Source organism: Ambystoma mexicanum, chromosome 7q (genome assembly GCF_040938575.1).
Source record: "Ambystoma mexicanum isolate Mex_15411 chromosome 7q, UKY_AmexF1_1, whole genome shotgun sequence".
Taxonomy (NCBI): domain Eukaryota; kingdom Metazoa; phylum Chordata; class Amphibia; order Caudata; family Ambystomatidae; genus Ambystoma; species Ambystoma mexicanum.
Window position 1 is genome coordinate 768,223,941 of NC_090941.1, and position 8,123 is coordinate 768,232,063.

Consider the following 8,123-nt stretch of genomic DNA (forward strand, 5'->3'; position numbering starts at 1 on the left):
TCAGCCGATTCCCCTGGGCACTTCCCTTCTCTTTACTCTGTGCTGTGATGTCCCCCTATAGGCTTACCTTGATATTTAGTAGGGTGTGCAATCCATCCTGCATTTGCAGGGGCGCGATTCACTCATGAGATTGGTGCCAATGTCTGTAGGCTGAGTTCAGATGCCAAACGCTGTTTTATGCCTTCACAGCGAGGCAGAGAGTTCAAGGCACCAGTTTCCTCACTGGCTAGAAAGTCCTACCCACTAGTGAACGTTGCGCGGAGAATGTTGAGTGTCCAAAATTGCCGGTATTTTGTGGGTGAGTAGCACTGCATGTAGAAGCTAGCTGCTGGTAGGTCTGCACAGCACCTTCAATTCGAGCGCGACTGTTAATGTCTCTCCCTTTCCCCTGCAGGAGAAATTATGTGGTATTAGCGCCTTGAATTGGGGTTTGGCACTACTGGAGACTTGGTGGTTAGGTACGTTTGCACAGAGGCTTTTGGTAAGTATACACCGTGTAGAGAGACAGAGAGCACAGTGAAATAAGTGTCACGTTATTGGAGCGAGCGCTATGAATAATGTCTCTTCTTTCTTACAGGGGTTGTGCGCTCGTACAACTAATCTGGATTCCAGCGTCGTGGGAAGATTCGGTGAGTATACGCAGCGTTACTGATGTGCGCGTGTTAACGCTGTTCTTCTTTGTTCTTACAAGTGCCGGTGTAGAGTCCCCTCTTGACTGGAGATAGCTGCGGCGTGGAGTAAGAACCAGGTAAGCTGAAGCTGAATGATCCGGAGCGGGTAAGCAGAAGCAGAATGATCCGGAGCAGGTAAGCAGAAACAGGATGTTCCGGATCAGGTAAGCAGAAGCAGGATGATCCGGAGCAGGTAAGCAGCAAAAGGATGATCCGGAGCAGGTAAGCAGATGCTAGCTGATCCAGAGCACGGCAAGTGTGTTGCTGATACAGCTCACAGTAAGCAACACGAAGCACTGGAAGATTCTTGGGTGTGGCTTATATAGCCAGCCACACCCAAAAACTATAGAGCTCATGAGCTATCATGCACTTCCTGTTTGGCAACAGGAAGTGGTAACCAGGATGTTACTACAAACACTAGAAAGGAATGAAAGGAGGGATTTGTTATGGGTTCTTTGTGTGCCTGCCAAGCCTCCACCCAGCTTTCCCCAGCTACCTGCCTGATACCCACTGGATGGTGATCCTGTTATTAAATGTAAAAAAAATGACTTACTCTGTATGTCTCCTATTCCTTAAGGAAAGGAATGCTTACAGAGACCTACTTGCCTATTTTGTGAAATGGACCGTGCCCCATCTTAGTGACAGGTAACTGATAAGTGGTATCTAAACCGAAGCATCGCATGCCTTACCATCTAAATAAAAGCGTTAAAAAAAAGCATATAACGCAGTTTATTTTAAGGTGAAGGGTTTATTTTAATTGTACTGGGATTTTAAAGCTTAAAAAAGGGGAGCTGGGGGAGCAATTAAAAAAAAGGAAAAAAATGCATTCAATGTTTTTTTTCGACACTTGTTTTTAGATAGTAAGGCATTTGATGCTATGACTATAAACCCTGATAAATTAGTTATAGCAAAAAGCTTCTCATGGGTGATTTACTTTGAACGACCTTTTCCCAAAATACTTACAATACAAAAAAGGTAGCGTTGTCTTTTTCGGCTCCTACTGCAAGGTATTTTTTTGTTATTACCTGCCATCCCCAGATAACGAGGCAATGATGAAGAATATGATTAAACATGTAGGTGACACACTCTTGTTTGCCATCTATAAATGGATCGCAGCAGCAGAGAAGCAAGACAAGGCACGGCACAATTATAACTGATGTGCTTGGATGGAGCTACCTTTCCAACACTAATATGAAGTAATTGATAGGGAGAAACACATTTTGTGAATGATTGCTTTGTGTGAAATCAATCTGTGCTAAACATCCAAGAAACTGTATTTAAAATTCATAAAACAAATTAAGAAAGTGGATCGCGCAAAATGTAATCTTTCACCATCCTAATGCGTAAAAAAGCACCCTGCGCAAAGTGATTATGGAGTGCCATTTTCAATTCTTAATGTTACATGCAGAGTTTTAGTGCAGAGAACTAGTTATGCAGAATAACATAGAAAAGGTGTCAGGTCGCAAAGAGGAGGAATGCCACCACCTATTGTTAAACATGTACAACAATTCTTGTTAGACTCAGAGTTTGGAGGTAGCCATGTCCTTGATAAGGGCATGGCTATCCCCAAACTCGGGTCTAGCTCCAGGTCCCGCAAAAGGGGACTTACCAGGCCATTCCGACCTTGGAGGGCCCGGTAATTGCCTTTCGCGGGACCTGGAGCCGGTACGTCCCCATTCCCATGTGAGCCCCCATAGGGCTCAATGGGAATTGTAGGGTATTTTGTGGAGATTTGGGGCCTGACGGTATTTTATTACCGCCGAAAAATAACTTAGCAATAATCACTCTTTGTATTCAGATTTGGCCATGTGCAACAATAATACAATGGACATGCATTATTTCAGCACCCAGACCTGCATATTTGGTATACGTGGTTGGTGGTATTTTGGTGAGCATACTTCCCTTGTTTTATTTGTGGCCCCAATGTCCAGAATCCCTTATCTTTGCTTAGATTTTTCGTGTGATCACTAGAGAGACCTCAGACCTGCATTCTAGGAATACCACATTTCCAGTGATAGTGTTGGTGTGCCACCATGGGCGAACTCACTGACTTATTTACGACAGAGAGCTATATGTGGTAGTCTTGTGGTAATTTCCACTACCTTATATATGGTAGGGAGCTATGTTCAGAGAGTCTCTCTTCCCGTTGGCTCATGTACCTCCAACAAGTTATGCTACAGTTACTCACAATTATTCATACTGATTCTGACATGCACACATCTGCCTTAAAATGACCATTGCACTGTTTAAAAATCTCCCCACATCATTGGCATTGTAATGGTAAATAGAAAATAAACCACCCGTCTGTTTTCAAATATTTTCTGTATTATAAAAGTTGCATTTAGACATGATCTCATTCTTTACAGAAATAAATAAAATGGTACAGTAAAAGCATTTTCTATGTCACACTGCAAAGAGCGTGGCGGAGAACAGAACTCAAATTGCAACATTGGTATTTGATTAAGACACGCACAGGAATCCTACACTGACTGCATATTTTCGTGCACACACCCGGCTCCCACGCTTAGGTAATTACCTTATCTGAGTGTTCTTCAGTTGTTCTCTTTGTGAATGTGGCTCTCTTGGATTAACTCCAGCAAAAAGGAACGCTTGCCTTCTCAAGCCGGGGTCATTGCCTGGAATTCTCAGCTTTTTCAGATAGGAATGCCTCAGCCAGTGGAAAGGTTTTTCTTTCAGCTCTCTTCAGTCTCGACTGCAGCAGGACACCGGAATCTGCATTCAGTCAGGACCCCACAGCCAGGTCTTCTCCCCAGTAGTGCAGAAAGATGTCTCCCTGTCTTTTTCCCTGATACTGCCCACTAAAACTTTCCTCTCAGCCCTCTGTATGACGTGTCCCAATGAAATCCATCATCTCTCATCCTCCTACTCTTCAACAATAGCTTCGCTTATACATTTGCAATTGTTGCAAATCTGACTTCCTCCTTCCTGCAGTTACTGTGCACAAAAACACGGAGAATCAGGCAGAGAAGAGAAGAGAAAAAATCTGCACACACATTTAAATGGTTTTCAGAGTATGCCTAATTCTGCAGTGGAGAACACATTTTATTAGTGGGTTATATTAAAATAAGGTTTTATTAGTCAGGTTAATGGTTAATAGGTTAGCTGTTAATTTTCAAATGTGTCTCTAGCAATATAGGCATTTCAGGTGAAAAATAGTGTGCATTTTTAAATGAACACGTGTGCTTTTAACTGTAAAAATAGATTTGCATCTTATATGTTAAAATCGTTTTTGACTGAATAGTCTGTCTTTCCTTGTTAATCTGCTAACCCATATAGCAATGCACCGCACCCTTGTGGTGGTGGTGCTGCAAAAAAAATGTTGCTACTTGTGCAGTATTGCTGTACTCTGTACTGTAACACGCCAAATATCCTTACATATACCCTCCTTTTGTTTTTAGAACTTGTCTATAATCCAAGCCAATTCCTAAAAACAACTTGTTCTATTTTTTTTTTTTTACAATATAGCAATCCAACAAAATGAATATTCATGTGCATCAATGAAAATTTGCAATCAACATTTCATCTGAGTCCATCAGTTCAAAAATTGTCCACATTTGCCTTCTCAGTGGAAGTGGCATTACTTTAAGTTTAAATTTTCCAAGTCAATTAAAAACAATGAAATAAAACAACTAACTAAAACAAATAAGTAACATAACAAGTTAAAATAAATAATTAAAATAATAAATACGTGGAACTTCATATGCCGGAACTTTTGTTTTGTCTCTTTTGGTATGTCCCGACCAGCGATGTTATTCGGTTCATTCGAGTACTCTTTCATCTTGGCAATCTTAAATCCACAGTAGTCATCTCTTTTTGGCATTCCGGTTATTTTGTCTTCACCTCCACCTGGAGGCAGGCATCTTTTGGTCTTCATCCAGGGGACTCCAGGACTCCATCGTCTCCCGTGGCCTCTGATCCCGGAACCTCCGACCAAATAATGTTAATTGTCTAAATCAAAATAGAAAATAAACAGATTAAGTACATAGCACAATACTAACTTCATCCTTTTGCCAAAAATAAAACATGCTTGGTAAAAATACTTCGTTTCTTTTTTTTTTCTGAAATTAAACACAAGTTAAAAGAAAACAAATACATATAAAACAGCATTCAATATTTAATACACTTTCTCTCTGCACACCAACCACGAGCTTCCGTTATATGTGCATTTATTTATTTATTTATTTATTTATTTATATTATATATTTTTACATATATTACAGTGTTTATGTGCCATCATAACAATCAACTTTTTTTTAACTTCTTTGTCACTGCCTCCTGATTACACCCATTTATTTTCTCAAGGGACTCTATCTGTTTCTACATGCTCAAGCTGCCTGATCTCATGCCTGGGATGGCATGGTTTGATTTGATTTACATGGACAAACTGCTCTATTGCTGTTTCACCTTCATTTTTCAAAATTTTATACACTACAGGAGAGACCTTATCTATAATTCGAAATGGCCCCTGCCAGGCTGCTAGAAATTTAGAATTTTTCTGTTTACTTTTTCCAAAATGAAACTTGTACACCTGATCCCCTACACTGTATTCCTTTACTGATGTCTTTTTATCATAATATGACTTTGCACTGTCAGCAGCTCTTTCCAGATTTCTCTGCACAAAAGCAAATGCATGTTGCAAATGCCTCCTCAGTTCATCAATATATTCATGAACTGTGGATGCACTCACTAGAGTTTGCTCATGTGTTCTGTATAGTAGGTGTTGTGGTAACACCATTTTCCTACCTGTTAAGACCTCATGGGGGCTAACACCTGTTGCTTTGGCAGGAGTCGACCTGATTGCCATCAGAACCAATGGTAAACGCAAATCCCAACTGGAACCTGCTTCTGCCACAAATTTCTTTAAAATATCCACAACAGACCTATTGCTTCTTTCAACTGTACCTGAAGACGCCGCCCGATATGCGATATGTAGTTTCCTTTTCACACCTAGTATTTGCCATACCTTGCTCATTAGAGTACTTGTGAAATGACTTCCTCTGTCTGACTCAATTCTTTGCGGCAACCCAAACCTTGAGAACACATGGTTCACCAGTAATGTGGCTGCTGTTTGCGCACTACAATCTGGTGCAGGAATGCACTCAATCCACTTTGACATCAAACATACCACACTCAAAATATAACGGTGTCCCCTGCTCGACCTTTTTAAAGGACCTACATAGTCTATTTGCAAATCTGACCATGGGAGAGTTAGGCCTCTTTTCATCAATGGTGCTCTATGCATTGGTGAAGCAGGTTTAAATTGGGCGCATACTAGACATCCCCTAGTATATAATTCCACATCTTGGGACATATGAGGCCAGTAAGCATAATCTTTTAGTATTTCTAATGTTTTTTGTGAACCTCTATGGCCTGCAGTTATGGCATCGTGTGCATGGTGTAGCATTAGTCCTCTGAATGAAAGGGGTACTACCCACTGTATTTGCCCTGTTATGGACTCTCTAATCATGCCCATCCTGTAATCTAATTCGTGTTTTGTTCTTTAATAACACCCTCAACTCTTCTTTTCCCATACAATCTTTTTCTGTTACAGGATTTTGTTCAGGATCTATCAAATGATTATAACAGATTCCCAAAATTTGATCATTCTTTTGTGCCTCAATCAAATCTTGGTCTGGCGTGTCATGACTCCACTGCACCACCGGTTGATCTACCTCCTTTGGTGCTTTAGAACGTGTGACTGCATCAATTTGTATTTCACCCATTAAATAATCAATAGGTAGCAATTCTCCCATCACAGCCCCAATCTTAGCCAGATGGTCTGCCTTATCATTTCCCTCCTTATCCTCTCCTGGTGTTTTTAAATGCCCACGAATTTTTCTCCAGTATATTGTTAAATTATTTTCTGACACCAATTTGTCTAAGGCTTGTATCATTTTTCCATGTTTAAGTGGCTTTTTGTTGTATGTAACCATGCCTCTTGCTTTCCAACCAGGCAAATACTCCACAAAGCTATTCCGTGCATAGTCAGAATCAGTCACCAGGACAATTTCACTGAACTTTTTATCAACTGCAGTAGCAATTGCTTTATAGATGGCTGCCAATTCCGCCACCTGACTGCTCCTATCTCCAATCCTCATCCCTATACTAGGAACGCCTTCACATTTCAACCAGACATTTCCTATTCCTGCCACTAATTGTTTATTACTGTCATTTTCAATGTGAAAAGCACAACCATCCACATAAACAGTTGGCAAATCCTTGCATGTTTTTTCATCAAAAGCTTTGTGTGGTGATTGTTCAAATTCCTGTAAACTAGCTTCCACTTCCATTTCATTTGGTATTTGTTCAGCTGCACAGTCATGTAAGTCAGCTAACCCTTGAGCAATTGGGCTCTTTTTATTTTGTCCATATCTCACTTCTACGGGAAAACCTTGTAATGCCAGCGTCCATGAAGTGATTCTGGATTGCGCTAGATTGCCTGATCTAATTCTTTTACTCTCTAAAAATTGCAACGGTTGATGATTTGTTTCAATAATCACCTTTTCTCCCTGAACAATGGGGCGAAAATGTTGTAGCGCCCACACAGTGGTTAATAGGGCCTTCTCACATTCATTAAATTTCATTTCAACTTGGGAAAAAGCCTTACTTGCATATGCAATGGTTTTGTGATTCAAATCGTGTTTTTGTGATAACACTGCTGACATACAATGTTCAGAAAAGCCTATTTCTATAAAGAAATCCCTGTCCTTTATGGGGTATGCTAAACATGGTGCCTTTACAAGACATTCCTTCAATCTAGCCACTGCATCAGACTGCTCTCTTTCCCATCTCCAGGGAGTATTTAGTTTAAGCAGTTTAGTCAATGGTTGAGTGATTTCTGCATAATTCTCAATGACCTTTCTGTTATAGCCTGTCATCCCTAATAACTTTTTACTCCTTTCACATTTTTAGGATCTTTTAATCTTTGTATGGCCTCTATTTTCTTCCTTTGTGGATTTAGCCCATGTTCAGTCACTTCATGCCCTAGAAAGTTCACTTTTTTCTTGCACCATTGTGCTTTTTGTAAAGATACTTTGGCGCCTGCTTTCTGCAATTGGCCAAGCACATGTCTTATTTCATCAAAATGGCTTTTAAGGTTTTCATTTTTTATCAGGACATCATCCACATAAACTATTGTTCCTCTTTCCGCTGCATCCGGCATGGCCTTTCTCAAAAATATGCCAAATTCACTCCCACTATTGATGTACCCGAACGGAGCTCTAAGCCAGGCATATTGAGTCCTGTCAAATGTAAAGGAAAATAGGTGTTGTATCTCCTCTGCCAATGGCACACACCAATATCCAGATGTGAGATCTAATGTGGTAAATACCTTTGAACCATGTATCTGAGCTAGGCCCTGATCAATGAATGGTAGTGGCCATCTAGATACTGGTACTCTTTTATTTAACTCTCTTAAGTCTGCACACAGCC